The sequence below is a fragment of the Microtus oregoni genome, unplaced genomic scaffold, assembly GCF_018167655.1.
Source record: "Microtus oregoni isolate MIOR12 unplaced genomic scaffold, Mior012 000002F_ref0000024, whole genome shotgun sequence".
Classification (NCBI taxonomy): Eukaryota; Metazoa; Chordata; class Mammalia; order Rodentia; family Cricetidae; genus Microtus; species Microtus oregoni.
Genome location: NW_024543061.1, coordinates 5,327,210 through 5,346,464, shown reverse-complemented (window position 1 = coordinate 5,346,464; position 19,255 = coordinate 5,327,210). Strand labels below are relative to the sequence as shown.

The window sequence follows — 19,255 nt, the reverse complement described above, 5'->3', positions numbered from 1 at the left end:
AAATGGGACTATTACTATGTCCTAGGTAGAAGTGGGGGGATCACCACGCCCCCTGATTCTACCCACTGATACTTCTGCACCAGATTTTTGAGACGTATTAGAGAATATAGAAAGGGGAATATTGACTAAGGGAGGAGGGGCTTTTGGGCATTGCCACTGACTTTGAGGTGGGACTTTTGAGTCACACATACTATCTACAAATAATCCCTAACACGTGTTCCTAAAAGTAGATTCAACAAACTCTTTGGTTCACTAACACTTGGATGAAATCCTTTCTTTGATCCCTTGGTGCCCTGTCTGGGGCTAGTAACTATTTTTTTACATCTACTCAGGAAACACAACATTCTACATGGAGACCATTCAAATTTATATTCAGGTCCTTTTCTTTGTAGAACTAATGACAAAAGCCAATATTCACCAAGAATCTAAAGGAGATCTTAAATTCAACACATTGTTCTAACATCCAAATTACCTCCCCACCTACCTACTTTACATTATGCCAGAAACCGGGGTGTTTCTATTATGTCACTTCTTAGAACACCACTTTAAAAGCCCCATCTTTCAATATGAAGCAAATGCTGTCACATTTTCTGTCAAATTATATTCCCAAACTATTTTATCTCACCAGTTCCTACAGTGATATCCAGATCTAAGTCAGCAGCTTTTGATTGTGGCAAGATTTAACCTAATTATAAATTTTCACATGCAGGACTCAGAGGAAAATGACTACTGAACTTTCCAAAAACAAGGTGAGATAGTCCTTTAGGACTTCATGAAAGAGTAAGCAACTGATGAATTTTGCCAAAATATGTGGGACAGTCTTTCAAATTTTCTGCTTCATGGAAGGGTCTGCCAGACATTCTGTGGAACATAGAAGAAAATGACTGACAAACTTCCAATATAGGCAGGACGGTTTCAAATTTCCTGCATCACTGAGAAGCTTGCCAGACATTCTAGGTCTTTAGTGTAGTAATGAGGGGAGCAGGCCTGCTTTTTGTCCCACCCGGCTCCCGCATGGCTAGCTTTACACGCAAAATAACAACACACAAATTGTATTCTTTTAAACACTGCCTAGCCCATTAGTTCCAACCTCTTATTGGCTATTTTTCACATATTGATTAACCCATTTCTAATAATCTGTGTAGCACCACGAGATGGTGGCTTATCGGGAAAGATTCTAGCCTATGTCCATCATGGGCCGGGCCTCATGGCATCTTCCTGACTCTGCTTTCTTTCTCCCACAATTCTGTTCTGTCTTCTCCACCCACCTATGTTCTGACTTATCAGGCCAAGCAGTTTCTTTATTAATTAACCAATGAAAGCAACACATAGAAAGAAGAAGCACCTACATCACTTTAGGCTGAAGATAAATGCCCCAATGTTATAGAAAAACTTTTGGTGACTGTCCAGACAGTCAGATATTTCTGTCATTTCTAGAATATTTAAAATTGCTCACATTGTGCTTCCTGTTCATTTACGTAATATCACCCTTCTGGGGTCTTTGATGCAGTTGAAGACTAGATAGTTATAATTATAGTTTTCCTTAGTTATGATAAAAGATAAATTAGATATGAAACTTTAGACTGACAAAGATAGATACAATTGATGATAGATTTTTTTTAATTTTGTCAAACACAAATAAACTAAATGTTGCAACTGTAATTATTGCTTGATACCTGTTTTGATATAGGTAACTGTACTATGTTAAAGTTAAAGCCTTCCTTTTTAATTTGAGAAAAAGGAGAGATCACGTAGGGTATCCTTCTGTATGCTGTGAATATGTTTTATTACTATTGGTTAATAAAGAAGCTGATTTGGTTAATAGTCAGGCAGAATAGAGAGAGGTGGGCAATCAAAGCAAAGATCCAGAGAAAAAGAAGGCAGAGTAGAGGGAGATGTCAGCAGCCAGATGAGAAGCAAAATGTGAGGTAACAAGCCACAATCCTCTTGGCAAAACATAAACTAATAAAAGTGGGTTAATTGAAGTTGTAAGAGCTAGATAATAATAAGCCTGAGCTAACAGGCCAAATGGTTTGTAACTAATAAAAGTCTCAAAGTGGTTACTTGGGAACTGACAGGTAGGAGAGGAGCCTCCATTTACAACCCTTCACATTTCTGAGTCTGAGTTTTGTTATCATGGCCCTCTCAAATTAATACATACTGAATATTGAACATTAATAGACTTTATAAAATGAAATTAGGCCCATATTCACAGTGCAAATAAATTAGAAGAACAATATTTTTTCCTGTTAGGTATATAATATGTGAGTATATTAACATTATTCAATTGGTTATGCCAGGCATAGTTTCACTCTGACCACGGTTCTCATATGTAATACCTCTATATTTCATGAAGTGTAAACATGTCTTTTGGTTATTTTCTAAACTATCAGTTCAGGCCATATTTTTATACATGGAACACAAACATTTTTTCAAAATCAGATTAGATACATTTTAGATTTTTCTTTAAAACAACGGGCATTTTCACTTAGTTTTTAAAAGATGATAGCTAAAGGATATTCAGTTTTAAATTCCCATGAGTTTTGTTTTTTTTATTTTAAATTTATTTATATATTAAGGATTTCTGCCTCCTCCCCGCCACCACCTCCCACTTCCCTCCCCCTCCCCCGATCAAGTCCCTCTCCCTCATCGAGTTTTGTTTTTGTTTTTGTTTTGTTTTGTTTTGTTTTTTTGAGAAGAAGATCTTACCCTTGAGAAGACTTAAGACTTGCTTTTGACCACATGGAAGATCAAATTGATGAGTTTCTTCTTTTTAGCATATAATTTACAAATCTAATAGCTCAAATACTCTAGCAGAACCCAAATACAATGCCATTATATTTGATATCTACACATAGAAGTTAGATAATAAAATTAACAGAAATCTTCAGGAGACAAAAGCAAGTGGATCTCTGATTTTGAGGCTAGCCTGGCCTTATATAGTGAGTCCCAGGACAGTCTGAGCTACACAGAGAAACTTTATCAAGAAAACCCAAGAAGAAGAAGCAGAAGGAGGAGGAGGAGGAGGAGGAGGAGGAGGAGGAGGAGGAGAAGGAGAAGAAGAAGAAGAAGAAGAAGAAGAAGAAGAAGAAGAAGAAGAAGAAAAAGAAGAAAAAGAAGAAGAAGAAGAGTTTGTCTTCCTGTTTGGGTAATGTTGGACTAGATAAATCATAACAGCCTTGAAGTCTTAATTTCTTCTCTTATTTCACTGTTTCACATTTTGGAAAGCCAAGTAAGTCAGAGATCGAAGGAATGCTTATCAATGTACTCACAATCAGGAAGCAGAGAGACATAAATGCAAACTACTGCTTAGCTCTATACTGCTACAGGACAACATTTCAGCCAGGGAATGGGACACACACACACACACACACACACACACACACACACACACGTTAATGCAGTCTAGATAAGCCTGTTCAGACAAGTTGAGAGGCCTATCTTCTGAGTGATTATGTCATATTGACAATTAACAATAACCATCTAATTCTATGCATGGCCAACTAGACACCTAACAATGCTACTTTTAATTCAGTTGACTATGACCATGTTATAATATAAATTTATTCAGCTCAACTTTAAGTTACTACAGTCTTTAATTATTCTTAGAAACATTATTAAATTATTAACTGAGTGCCTATAGGATTAAAAACAAATTATATATGCTCAACATATAATGGCATAGAATAAACAAACATTCATGGTCCAAAAGAGAAGAATTGGGGAATATCAATGAATGATCAGAAAAAAGCAAGTCCAAAATCCATCAGAAAAATTATCAAATTCTGTCACCCCATGGCTGGCATCAGGGACTTATAATAAAACTCGCTATGTTCCAAAGGGCTGAGATAGCTTTAGGCCCCAGCACAGCCACCTGCAACACACAAACCCATCTCACAGGTTGGATCCATTCTATGTCTACAGCTATCCTTGATGGCCATTCTGTAATCCAAGCATGTAAACTTCCCTTCACAATGTCGCATAATGGCCTGGCAGAGATTCTTGACCCTGACACAAATTGCCTGTCATCATTTGCTCTCTGATATGCTGAACAAGCCTCAATGACACCCTCTATCTTGCATCTTTCGTGTCTACAAAACCAGGAACATGATCTTTATGGCATCCACCAGGAGTCCTTATGCCATATGGATAGAGCCTGACCCCAGCTTGGACCAGAGTTGCATCAAATCCTGTGTGATGATCCTGGAGAATCACTATACTAGAAAATTGTCTTTGAGGAGTAGGGGACTCAGCTGCATTCTCTTTACTGGTCTCTGATGAGTGGTGCCTTGTCCTGATGGCAATTATTCTATTGTCTCTGAATGCTATTTGTCTGTAATTGTCAGGAGAAATTGTTATGAACTATTGCAGACCGTGATGTAACTATAGCTTACAGCAACAGATAATTCATATGTCAACCCACCAGAGGACATATTCCCTGATGGAGAACTCGGTCAGTAAGGCTTGAGGACCACTGACTTTGAAAACTGGAGCTTTCATCTGTAATTTCCCTTGTGCCTTAACAGCTGTGATATCTCCTCATTACCATGCATTTTCATGTGATGTGTATATGCAATCTCATGATTGCATCTCAGTCTTATGGAAACATATATCTGTGGGTGGACAGGAAGATGATTTTTCATTTGGCTGTATAATTTTGATACATAGAAAATATATTAATACATGCTTCACAACTAGATCTATTTGTTCCATGAGCACTGTAGACACTGAAAAGCCTGCTTTGTTCCTTTTGGCTCAGACTAACTGCACACAATTAGCTGACTTTCACCTCAAAACAAGTTCAAACTAGACTAAAGACTTTTTGTAAATAGTTCATAAGTTTAAAGCCTTATAGTTATGCACAAGGTCAGAGCTGCAGATATCCAACCAAGGCTACTACACACAATACACTAAGAAAAGCATGCTAACTCTTTGCTTGGCAGCTTATCTCACTGGGCCCTCTATCCCTGCCCCCTTGTCACAGTCTCAGCCCTGTAACCTTGGACCCTTGTACTGCCATGGTAATGGCTCAGCTCCTAATCCCTAGGAATGTGCTTTTTTTACAGCAATTTTTTATAGCTTCGTGGCTATGAGGAGAGGAGTTTTTAGAAGAGAAGGAAAGAAGCTAGGAGAAGAGATTAGGAGAATTAGAAGTAGGACATGAGAATTAGAATTGAGACGGAAAATTAAGGAGATTGAATCGAAAATTACATAGTGAGAGATTCATTTGTCCTCAGACATCGCAAGTCTTTCTTTGGCTGTTGCTTTCTCTCTGAACCCCAAGAAGACCTTCGGGCTGGACCCCAAAGGTTCTCATTATGTAATATTGCTAAATTTTTAAAACAATTACAGCTGCATTGTTGCTGCATCTTCCTTGTATAAAACGGTATATTTGCTCATACCTCTGCCAAACACATAAGTCCATTATCTTTAATTTATATTTGCTTTATAGTCCCTGATCATGGATAGAATGAAGCCATGAATGGCTACATCTCAGTTTCTGAATGAAATCTGTGTTCCCTCATGAAGCCTCATGAGCTTTGAATATGGAACAAAGAGAAATGAAGCCACAACTGAAAATGTCCTCCCTTCTGGTTAGTTTTCATCATCCCAAAAAGTGTTATAAAGACTGCTCATTGTGTTTCTCTCATAATTTTTGTCTTCTATGCTTCCACCAAAATGGCCCATTAAGTTCTGCTTCCATCATGCTGTGGACTTTCAAACTTTCCATAGCCCTGCTCTGAAATAGTTCAAAAGGTTTAAGGTCTACCTGGTTAGATTTATTAGAGCAATGACTTCAGTTCTTGGTACCAGTTTCTGTCTTAGCTTCTTTTCTCATTGCTGCGATAAAATATTTGGCAAAAGAAATTAACACTATCTATTGTTCCTTCCATTGGTGGGAAACGAGAAAAAACTACTTAACATAGAAAGAATCTGTAGAGAGAAATAAATAGTGGAAAAATTAGAGCACCAAACTTCTGAATAAGAAGATAATGTAGAAAAAAAAAAACAGTGCTTGTGACTGATGCTTTTGGAGGCAGAAAGGACAAATTTAAAAGACTAAGCAAAAAAGAATATGAAATTAAAAAAAGAAATACAAAGATGGGGAAGTATAAGCCAAGATGGGGACAAGGGAAGAGGAATGAAGAAGAGGGAAAGAGTTAACCAAAATCAAGGATATGTGAAAGTCATATGGAAAATTTGTAAACTAATTAAAATTGTAGTTAAAATCAAAACAAGCAAACCAAGAGTATGACCAGAAGTATACTGCATGAATGGATAATACTGTTGCCAAAGCCTCAGATTATTAAAGAAAAATCCCAATGCCAAGTATGGGGTACTCCCCTAGGAATTGTTAGTCAGGAAGGCCTCAGACATTTCCAAAACAATATGGGTTATTGTTATTGCTCTTGGTGTCCTAAAAGAATGAGATGGGAAGATATTATTGTTGAAGACACTGTATACTTTGAATACGGGAAACTCAGAATTGAAAAAATTGAAAAAGAGAAATGAAACCACAAGTGGAAATTTCCCCCCTTCTGGCTAGTTTCATAGTCCCAAAGAGTGTTAAATAGACTCTGGAAAGAGAAAATGCATTAATGGTTTTTCTCAGATACAGACCCTGCAAGCCATAGAACCAGCCTGCTGAGCAAGACATGCCTATGGTGAAATAGTGGTATAATTCCTGGGGGCAACAAACTGCTTTCAGAGTCACTTTGGGGCTTACTTATCAAGAGATAATTCATGATTAGTACCATAAACCTGATCAAAAGCCTGTGGCTTGGGAAGCCAAAGGGTATAGTGGGAAATTCACAGCTACTGTGTTGCTAAAGAGGCATAGTGTCACATGGCCTTCTGACACACCAATTGGGACTTTGCTTAGCTTTTGTCAGGGAAGATTCTTTTACGACGGGTAAACCCAGAGGCTCATAACTGGTCAAAATGCTGAGCTGACAGTTGGGTACTCAGTTCTCAAGAGGACACCAAGAAGATCCCATCTAAGATTCGGAGATCAGAAAGAAGAGGCAGAGGAAAGAATGTAAAGACCAGAGCGTGCAAAGGAGCACAGTAAAATGCTTTCTTTGGAGGGCTCATGAGATCACAGTGTCTGAGTTATCTGCACAAGGATTGCAACAACCATTGGAAGGCAATTATTCCTGGATGAGGAGGAATGCTTATTTTCACTGAAACAGCCTCTAGATAGCTCATGATGCTCTAGTAAATAACTGCCCATTAAAGTTCATGCAAACAACCAAATTAGACTCAAAGAATCACAAAAAGGTATGATGGGAATATAGCAAGCAGACTTTTTCGGATGAAGTGAGGAGGGTGGGAGTGAAGGAAGGTAAGGCTGGGTAATGGAGGAATGTAAATAATTGAAATGTTATTACCTGCACATTTGGAATCTCAATAAATAAATTCAAAATATATTTTGAAAAGTTACTAAAAATCTAGCAGTACCTCCCCCAAAGTTGTCAAAGTTTAAACGGGCTTTGGGATCCTGGGCTTGCTTAGAGGTAGAGCTGATGATCTATTTAGCTCTGAATCAAGGAAAATTTACAAGACAAGTAAAAGTATTTTCAGTGGATTAAAATGAGATACTCAATAATAAAACCCCTCATAAAATTTTGAGACAGGGTATTGCTGTAGAACCCAGGCTGGCCTCAATCTTCATTTCTTTTATGTGGCCTCCAGACTTCTCTGATCATAGGTGTCTACTGCAACACCTGATCCAAAATTTTGATAATTGTCGAATATTGTTGATTTTCTTTCTAGAGAGAAGAAGTACAATGAAAGGAAATGAATAATGAAAATAAGGGGCTAATCATCAATTTTAGAAATTAGAATAAACTGCAAGTATACTTAATGCATAACAGCAAAATTAATAATATTTACAGAATACAATGCAGAAGACTAATCCAACAGAAAACTGGTCCTTTGGTTGGTGTAGGAGGCTAAAAACAGCTCTTAAGATTGATAAAGATAGGATGTGAAGCTGCTTAAATATCCCTAGCCATCACAAAAGGGTTCACTAAAACAGATATTAGAAAGATGCCAGAGAGTCTAAACTACATTTATGCTAATAAATTTGGAAGATGTCATGAGAAACCATCTAGATGAAGTCTGCTACAAAGAGACATGGAGATGTTTGAATGCTCTCACAGCTCTTAAACATTTCAAATCTACAACTAAAATTTGCTCAGGAAATTCAATACATGTTACCTTGTAGTAAAATTATGAAATATTTGAGGAATAGTTACTATTGTACACCCTCTTATTGAGATGGAGAAAAGCAAGACTCTGATCTTTTCATTTAGCACGTAGCCCAACTATGGGGACAAAACACTGAAATCATTCTAAGATGATAAATTATAACATAATTATAATCGACAAAAGACAAATAATACAAAGAAAGCTGCATAAGCAAAACCAAACCTCACTGGGCTCATTATGTGGATATGAGATGCATCTGGATCTGAAAATTTATTCACTTTGATTCATTACATTATCCCTCAAAGAGAAAAATTAAATTATCACCATGGTCAATGTCAAAAAGGCACAAATAAAATTCAACACTCAATGTTAAAAAATACAAAGCAAACCTAGATGTAATCAATAAACTGAAAACATTCTCCTGACAAGTGCTTTAGAGGCCCTGTGACAAATGCACTTATTACCATCAACATCAAAATGTTATGATCTTAGTGGTAAAAAGACATCACTATTTTCTATTTTGTATTGATTTGGGTGTGGCAAACAAGCAACATAAAAAAGAATAAAAACAAAAAAAATAAAAAAATAGAAAATTTTCATGACTAAAAAACAAATGATTAAGTTATGCTTTCTATCTTAAATAAACAATGTTAAAAGAGGAATCACATTTGTTTATCCTAACAACAAGCACTTAAATAGCAAATTAAACACAAGTACAACAGCGGTAGTGGTACATATCTCTGCCAACTAACTGAATATATATGCAATGTCTACAAAGAAGTTTAAGGAAAAGAAGACTGATTCTGTGGATAGGTGTGTTCACTTACTAGAATATTCAGTGTGGCAGAGAGAGACTCTCTTCAGACTGGGTTATCTCAGAATGTATCAGATGAAATCCTAGGGGCTTCTCTCCTCCTCTTCCCTTTCCATACCTTTATCTCTCTCTCTTTTGGAATATAAAATTTGTAAGACATTGAAAAGGCTTTTTAAAAGCAAAGAAACACCTCAAGGAGAAAACGCTTCTTCAAGGTAGCTGGAGATATAATAAGGTGGCTTGGTATCTGTTCATGGGTGAATCCAGTAGAACCATAACAAATCACCCACACATATGTATGTACTTGATTCACAGTGCTGGGAAGAATCAGGGTAATATGGGAGAGTCTTCTGTTTTGTGTTGATGTCATTGGTTAAATAAAGAAACTGCCTTGGCCCTTTAATTGGACAGAAAATTAGGTAGGCAGAGTAAACAGCACAGGATGCTGGTAAGAAGGCAGTGAGGTCAGATGCCATAGCTCTCCTCTCCAAGATGGAAGCAGGCTAGAATCCTTCCAGGTAAGCCATGACCTCGTGGTGCTACACACATTAATAAAAATGGGTTAAGCACGATGTGAGAGTTAGCCAGTAAGAGGCTAGAGCTTATGAGCCAGGCAGTGTTTTAAAGAATACATTTTCGTGTTATTATTTTGGGGCATAAACTAGCCAGGCGGCCGGGCGGCAGGAACGCAGCCTGCTGCTACTTCAACATCAGGGGCCTTTCATTAAATAAGAATTGCCAAGTATATATACCTATAAAAACATGAAACATGTCTCCTAACATATACAAAAAAGTGATGCTAAGTAACTTGTCACAAATAGTAATAAAGCATTCACAAAATAATATAATAAAAAACATCTGTAACTTTGAATAGAAACATTTTCTTAAAACACAAAAAGAATTTAAATTATTGAAAAAGACCAATACTTTATATTTGAAACGCTATGGCAAAATGAAAAGTAATGATAAAAGATATTTGCTACACAAAATGTCTCATATTTATAACTCTTATAAATCAATAAAAATGAAGTAAGAAAAAGTATAGACAATAGGAATCTTCACACAAAACAAATTGATGCTACACATATGAAATGTGGAAACGTCATTACTTGTGGGGACACAGGAAATAAAGTAAAATACTGCTTCAGAACCACGAAAGTGTTCAATTGAAGATGACGGGGTCCAGTGCTGTGAAGATAAGAAGCTAGAAGAATGATCATAATTTTTAGTGGAGTTTTAAGTTTATTCATTCACTTTGATAAAAATGGTAGTTGACAGTCTTCCTGGGAAGTAGTTCCTGCACATCTAATAGATACATAGAAAAATATATACGGTAGAATTATCTACAACATCTTCAAATAAAAACAGCCCAAATCTTCTTTGAGAATAGAATGGGTAGACAGTGCTACATCTGTACAACTGAATATTATTCAGCAATGAAAAACGAGCAGTTCTCACGATACATTATGCCATAGATGGATTGCACAGATGTCTTACTGGATACAGTGATTCATATTGCCATGATAGTTGTTTGGAAACAGAATTTGACAGACATATGTTGGTCTCCTAGAAGATAGCAAATAGAGTTTGAGAGAATAGCTGTGGGGGATTTCATCCTTGGTGATATTTTACCTTTTGCTGGGTGGTGACTGCCCATCTCAGTGCTGCAGTTTTAGTGAGCTGTACATTTTAGCTGTGTACTTTTCTGTATATAACTATTTAACAATCAAGACCTAAACGGATCAGGAAATGAGAGAGAACTTTTTTCTCACTTTATGTTTTTTAACTGTGATTTGGAGAAGATGTCTTTTTCCAGGTCCAGATTACTTGATAAGACATCAGGCAGATGCTGTCTGCATGCCTACCCTTAGCTCAGTGGTCGGCTGCCCTCCGGCACCACCTGGAGAGTCATGAGGAATTCATACATGCAGGGTGAGGCTGTGCTGTTAGCAGTTTTATGGCACTGACCTTACGACAGTGATCCTATCACTGATGTGACAGTCTTGTCACATCAAAAATATCAACTATGTTCTGTACTTAACTATGTTACTTATAAAAGTTGTTAAAGAACTAAAATAGTGTTTTTTCCTCAGGCAAGATTGTAAAGTTTGATAATTCCACCTGACTCAGGAATAAAATTTGTTATTCTAAGTTTATCCTGTACACCTATAACATTTTCCTGTTTGCCTAAAATACAGAAGAACACTTAATTATGGAAATGATACAATTGGCAAACCAGCTTTTTATTGGCTTAAAGACTCAAATGATTTATATTTCTTATAGTGCTATTAAGCTAATGAGTTACAGTTAACTAAAAAAAACAGTGTACTCTGTGTATATCCCTTATGGCTGAGTATGTTGTAGTAGATTGACCAAGTGAAGCATCAACAGAAGCTGGAAAGTTTTACATTTAAAGAAACATATTTTATAAAATTAAAAGGATGCTGTGGAAATCATGACAGTGTTCACATGCTCTCATTTATAGGTGATGGCATGAAAGGACCTATCCTCTCGATGCTTGATGTATGCTCAGCACTGCACCTTCCTGGGGCTTGCTTATACTTGCATTGGGAGATTGGGAGACTGATTGGCCCCCTCCTCCTTCTCTTTCTTCTCTTCCTACTCTTGAGTGTGATAAGGATGTGTTTTGCTTTGGGTTGCAAATAAATAGTTTCCCCATATCAAACCCATTTTCAAGTTGGGACAGGGTCTTACCATCTGTTGTGTCCATCCTCAGAACAAAAAAACGGCTTTGGGTGTTAGAGAGTAATGCCACTGCCAGAAAGTAGTTCTGTTTATAGTTAGTCTTCAGCATTTCCAACAAGATAAGGGGAAGACTCTGCTATTATTAGTATCCACAAGGTCTCTTCTCTCTAACCTTGGCACTTTTCCTACATCCCACCCCATTCTCCTAGACTGTCCTCTCTTCTAGTCTGATCAGTTTACATCCAGAGACTGGAGTGCTATCCACTGCATCCTCCCTTAACTTCTTTCCTTGTGATGAGTTTTGAAACACAGCCAGATCCAACATGTTTCCTATTCTGTATGTGACTGTGTGTGCAGCCCACTGTAACTGAGAAATAGCACAGAAGTGAGCATGTCATTACTTTACTGTCCACAAATCTCATATAGTGCTTTAATCTCATAGCCTCTCCTTATCTGTTCAATTCTTGTCTATCCTAGACATGGGTTTCTTCCAGACCTATCCCTCCCTATCCTCTTCGCTAATCATTGTGAAATCTATCCATTTAAAACATTAAAGAGAGGGGACTTCCTGAGAAGTGAGGCATGAACAGGTTACAGTGAACATCTGGGAAAACAGAAGAGGGGTCGCATGCTTACACTTTCAAAGAAAAGCAATAGAAACATGAAAGCACATTAAATATAAGATAGCTTACAAAAGCAGAACGGATGAGGAAATTAGGCTCCTTGTTATTTGTTTCCCAGCTTTAAATTTGAATTTGGAACATGTAAATGTTTTACATTGTGTTAAAAAAATGTTTTTTTTTTTTAAGAATGTTGAAAACAAACTGTTCCAAATGAACCTGATGGCACATGAAGCTGGCGACATAGTCACATAGAGGAAAGAAAATCACATGATGTTAAACATGTTGACTGAATATTGACAGGCATAGCCTTTAGGGCTCAGGACCTAGTCAGTACCTGTCTGGCTCATCTCCCTTTGTGGCTCCTCTGAGAACAGCTGGTCTTTAGAACAAATGGGAATGACGCAGACCATCATTACTCTCCAAAACACCCTACATCATTGGAAATACTTTTTTCAGTAAAGTTGCCATGGCTTCCAGACAGAATGTGTGATTGCCTATCTGGAGACACCACATAAACACAATCAGAGACATGGGCTTCTGCTATTGGATTTCTCCCATGTTCTGTGTTACACACTGGTAAAGAGAACGCTGGCAGTCAGTGCATGTTGCTTTGCAGCTGTTCAGAAAACAGGAGAACTGGCACGGGATGATGTGCAAGGCCTGGGCGGGTGCTAAGGAGCGGTGTAAGCGCAGTCATTTTGAAATTTGTGCTTCTAGCTAACCACTCCGAAGTCTCTGAATAAACAAAATGGGTAAAGCAGAAAAGGAAGGCAATGAATTCAATTAAACAGTAAGATAAAATCTGTATGTCATGGTGACAACTTTGAAGTCTCTTAGGCCTGCATTTGTCAGTGTGGGTGTAGCCAAGAATAAGACTGAGGCTGGGTGATAAGTGCAGTACAGTCAGGCATAGTCTTCTGTCTCCAAGGTCTCCATGTTGACGGGAGGGCATGAGTAAAAATTGCAATTTCTAAATTCTTCTTTAGTGTCTCGTGGCACAAGCAACCTCTTATGCTTTCCATAAACTGGGACTCAGTCTTCCTGTGCATAAATGCTTTTCCTGACTGAAGCAAGGGAGTCCTACCATTCTCTACTTTACTTCTTTTTATTCATATTTCTCTTTATTGTCTATTGTCTCCTGGTTATAAGTCAGGTAGTCAAGTAATTGACTTCAGAGAAGTGTGAAACCCACTTCTAACAGTTTTATACTGAATAGGATGAAAGTTCAGTATTGAGTAAGGCAATTGTATTATCATGAGCGGTAATGACCTGAGAATTGAGATCTGGTGTGGTAATGTGTTCGCATTTTATCTGGTGACAGTTGCTACATTGGCTCACTGAAGGCTGCATAAGAGATAAAAGAGAAACCTGTACACAATCAGACATTGCAGAGATCTGTGGAGGTGGAGAAGCTGGAATATCTTTGTGCTGGAGAATCTTTGTATCTATCTTAGACGAGGAGCACACTTGCTACACAGAGACATTAAAAATGTGTAGGAAGGATTGTGATACACCATAGCTGGGAATCCAGCTCCTGCAATAAATCAGAGCTACTGATGTAAAAATGAATACTGTTGTAGTTTGAACATAATTGTTCCCCACAAACTCATAAGGAGCAACATTTTTAGGAACTGTGACTTTGTTGGAGTGGTGTGGCCTTATTGAAGGAGGTGTGTCACAGGGGGTGGACTTTGAGGACTTCTCTGCTCAAGCTTCACTCAGTGTGGCACTCAGACCACTTTCTGTTGCCTGTGGGTCAAGATGTAGCACTCTCAGCTCCTTCTCCAGCACCAGGTATGCCTGCATGCCTTTTGTGACACCATGATAATGAACTAAAGCCCTGAAAATGTAAACCACCCCAACTAAAACTGTTTTTCCTTTATAAGAATTGTTGTGGTCACAGTGTCTCTTCATAGCAATAGAAACCCTAAGACAAGTACCCTCTACTGGAAGAGTATAAGAGCTGCCCAACTGTCAGAGATGTGGTAAAATTGGCTTACTCAGCTATGCCTATTTATGAAAGGAAGTAAGCGTATATATGGACCTTCAGATATATATAGAAATATCCTACTCATAACAATGTCTCTTGAAATGAAAAAAAAAGTGTCCATTTACACAGAGATGCCATTCCTAACCAAGGAATGCTGCCTGGAGTTGGAAAACTAAGGTGCTTCCTGGACACTATGGATAGAATAATTCCAGACCTGAAGAAAAAAATATAGTTATCAGTTGCTGAGTGTTTGTGTAGGGTACCTATTTAACCTAATTTTTGGCTCCATTGCGGAAGGGTGGAGATAATATTTTGGATATCCTTTTTTATTTTTCTTATTTATTACATTTTACTCAGTAAATAATATTTTTTTTCCATCCTGAAGATTTTAGATACTTGACATAAATTTTTATTTTTGGAATTCAGAAATTTCACTACTGTATATTATATTGTTATCTGCACCATTGGATATTTAGTATTTTAAGTATTTGAATTTTATTTATAAATATGCCATGAAGAAAAGTTATTTGGTTAAAATAAAATTTTATCTCGTATACCAACAATGAGGTCTCCAGTGATTTGAACAGAAGTGCTGTATGGCATCACTGTGCCATGCTTACATATTTATCTGAAGTATTGGCACTTCAGTGTATTTTAAATGTCAAAATATTGTTCTGGACTTGATGACAAGACTATTTACAAATGTATACTTAGAATTAGGGCAAGTCGCTGAAATGGCAATTTCTCTACATGAACATTTTTTACCATCACATCAGCTGTGAGGTTAAGCAGCTCATAAGTAGCAGTGATGTCTCTCCAGGGCTTTAGCAGTACCTAGATGCTTCTATTATGAAGTCACTCACATCAAAGAACTTGTAAGTGTGTCATATTTCACTTTGTAAGACTCCTACATACTAATGGAAATCAGTATATTGTACATATCTATATATAATTATCTGAAATAAGATTATTGATCTGAGCAAATAAAAAAAAGAATGTTATTTCAACATTAGGAGGTCCTCCTGAAGAGTACAATTTTATAATCTTAAAACTTTGGAGTTAATGAAAATATTGAATTTTACTTTATTGAACATAGTATAATTAAGTATATCTGATGAATAGACTTGAAATTGTTAAGTTAATAATTAATTATAATCAGATTTAACAGCTGCTGCCTATACCACATCAACCTTATCTTATGATTTAATGCAACTTTAAAGTGTCAATTGCTGTAAATTATATTAGAACTAAATTTAATTTTCTTGCATAAAAAGTAACATTTGGAAGCCTTTTCTTTCTCAATATTCTTTTTACTACTCTAGCCCTGAAAAAGTCACATTGTCTACTGGTTGAAAGAATAAAGGAGCCTAATGTAGGTGATGTGTGTTAGAGTTTCATGGACTTGCATCTCATTTGCAAGTCAAACAAAATCTCTTAACATTGGTGGTTCAGTGACATGTAAGTGCAGCATTAAAAACACAGAGGAACAGGGTTTGCATACAGATTTTATCATTACCTAGCAATAGACCTAGGAGTTGTCCCATGCCTCACATTGACAACAGCTATACTAAACAGAGATTTTCCTCTGGGTCTCACCTAATGAAGCCTTTCTCCCCTCCTGCACTAATTGCTTTCAATCAGTTCTATTAAACAAATTGATTGTAACATGACTGAATTGCAGGCAACTGGATTACACATGAATTTCCTTAAGACAGAGAAGTCTTCCAGATCAAAACTAGCCAAGCACTTCCTATGAATCTAGCTAACCAGTTTTGAATTATTACTTTGCCCAAAGCAGAATATTTCAATTATTCTAAAATCTGAATTTCTTCTCTATTTTTTAAGTATTTGAGGGCTGGATTATCAGGGAGTGGCACTACTAGGAGGAGTTGGGAGGTATGGCCTTATTAGCTGAAGTGGGTTACAGGCATAGTGGGGAGGAAGGCTTTATGGTTTCAAGGGCCCAGTGACTCTCTCTTCCTGTTGCCTGTGGATCCAGATATTGTTGTCTCAGCTACGGTAGCTGAATGCCAGCTGTCATGCTCGTCACCACGATGATAATGGACTAAACCTCTGACACTCTAATCAAACCCTAGTTAAATGTCTTCCTTTATAAGAGTTGCCATAGTCATGGCATCTCTTCACAACAGCAGAACATGACTAAGACACTATCACTTAATAGTTCTGAGACAGAGCCTGGAAGGCTTGTTAGCATATATGTTCTTTATTGAGATTTTCACTATGCATAGACCTGGCATTTACAGTATAGATAGATTATAAAGGCAACTTTAACATGAAAAATAGTGTGTCAGTATGCTGCAGTCCCTTCAATGAATCTCTTGCAATTTCTTTTTTATTGATTGTATTGAGCTATACATTTTTCTCTGCTCGCCTCCATTCCTTTCCCCTCCCTTTAACCCACTCACATGATCCTATGCCCCCAATTTTCTCAGGAGAGCTTGCCTTTTTTTTCTTTTACATGTAGATTAGATCCATGTATGTCTCTCTTAGAGTCCTTATTGTTGTCTAGGTTCTCTGGGATTGTGACTTGTAGGCTGGTTTTCTTTGCTTTATGCCTAAATGCCACTTAGGAAGGACTACATATAATATTTGTCTTTCTGGGTCTGGGTTACTTCACTCAATATGATGTTTTCTAGATCCATCCATTTGCCTACAAATTTCAATATGTCATTATTTTTTTCTGCTATGTTTATTCCATTGTGAAAATGTACCAAATTTTCCTTATCCATTCTTCAGTTAAGAGTCATTGGTTGTTTCCAGGTTCTATTTATGGCAAATAATGCTGCTATGAACATAGCTGAGCACGTGTCCTTGTGGTATGATTGAGCATGCTTTGCGTACATACCCAAAAGTAGCATTACTGGGTCTTGAAGAAGGTTGTTTCCTAATTTTCTGAGAAATCTCCACACTGATATCCAAAGGAACTGTATAAATTTTCACTCCCATCAGCAATTCAGGCATGTTCCCTTTACCCCACATCCTCTCCAGAATAAGTTGTCACCAGTGTTTTGACCTTAGCCATCCTTACAAGTAGGTGTAAGATGGAATCTTAGAGTAATTTTGAATTGCATTTCTCTGATGGCTAAGGATGTTGAATATTTCCTTGTGTCTTTTAGCCATTTTAGATTCCTCTGTTGGTAATTCTCTGTTTAAGTCTGTGCTACATTTTTAAACTGGATTATTTGTTCTTTTGATGGCCAATTTCTTGCATTCTTTTTATATTTTAAAGATCAGTCCTCTGTCTGATGGGGGATTGGTAAAGATCTTGTCCCATTCTATAGGCTGCCACTTTGTTTTCTTGACTGTTCCTTTGCTTTACAGAAGCTCTTCAGTTTCAGGAGGTTCCAATTATTAATTGTTTCTCTCAGTGTCTATTCTACTCGTTTTATACTTAGGAAGTGATCATCTCTGCCAATAAGTTCAAGTGTACATCCCACCATGCACAAAACTCCAGTCCAAATGGATCAAAGATCTCAACATAAAGCCAAACACACCGAACCTCTTATAATTTTTTGATGTGGGATTTCCCTATGTATGTTGTGATTACTATTGATAAATAAAGGAACTGCTTTGTACCTATAGCAGAGCTGTAGGGGAACAGAGCTAGATGGGAAAACTAAGCTGAATGCTGGAAGGAAGGAGGCAGAGTCAGAGAGAAGCCATGGAGCCCCACTGGAGCTAGACAACGGAATTTTCCCAGTAAGCCACAGCCTAGTGGCAATACACAGATTAGTAGAAATGAGTTAAATTAAGTTGTAAGAGTTAGCAAATAAAAAGCTAGAGCTAATGGGCCAAGCAGTGATTTAAATAATATAGTTTCTTTGTGAAAATTTTGGTTCTGGGTGGCCGAGATGAACAAGTGTCCTTCCTTACAACAATTTTTATATGCAACACAATGTACTTATTTAACTCTTTCTGTTTCTTGCCAAGTATGCTGCAATAGTGCCACTGGAAATGCCAATAATAAAAATAAGAGTGTTTTTGTCAGGAAATTGACAACACATCCAGGTTTCAAAGGCCATAGGTACCTTAAAATCCCAGAATCTCATTGAGTGTAAGAACAGTTCTCATTGCATGTATGCCTTATATTACTTAGGATTTTGCCAAAACTTTATCCAACCCTTTCTTGTTTTCATACATATTCCATTTATATTTTATAAGTCTTATTTAAAAAATTCAAAAAGAATGGTAAAATAGACCCCAACCTTTCTTAAACTAAGTACACTTAGAAATACTAGAAATGATCAGCTTTGTAAACATCTTGGTCCAAAATTTGGGAAACAGATTTAATTGTATGCATAGTAGGTAGAATTTTTCTATAGGATATTGCAGAACTGTCATGTTTGAGATGTTAGTAATTCTCTTGAAAAGGAGAAGATGGTAGACAAGCAAAGTCTTCATAACATTTACAGCATTTTCATGTTGTTTGTTTCAGGGATACATTGCTAGGAGAACAGGGTGATGAATAAATTCAAATTAAAAATTACAATGTATCTTAACCTATGTATTTTTAATTTACAAATTATTTGGTTGATAATGTCGATGTTTTATTTCTATTCGTAAATATTCAAGGATATTTCTTGCCTATTTGTTTAAGGAAAAGAAAAGCAAGGGACAGGGAGGGAGCAGTTGAACAAGTATGTCACTATTTTTAAAATATATATATATATATATATATATATATATATATATATATATAAAATGTGTAAGCAGCTCTTATGTTATCCTCATCTCCTTTTATGTTATTTGTCTTGATACCCATTTGATTTCACCACAGACCTGGCAGTCAAATGGTACTGGAAAAGGTGCAAGAAGAGGAAATATTGTTTACTTGACTAGCCATTTGTCAAACAGCCTGACGCCAGACTGCAGTTGAGTCCGAACCTG

General features: G+C 37.0%; 1 protein-coding gene across 5 annotated transcripts in view; it reads right to left on the bottom strand.

Annotated features, from left to right (window-relative positions):
- Grid2 (glutamate ionotropic receptor delta type subunit 2) overlaps nt 1-19,255 on the bottom strand; it is a 1,406,062-nt gene that overhangs the window by 269,241 nt on the left and 1,117,566 nt on the right. The gene's annotated exons all lie outside the window — the stretch shown is intronic.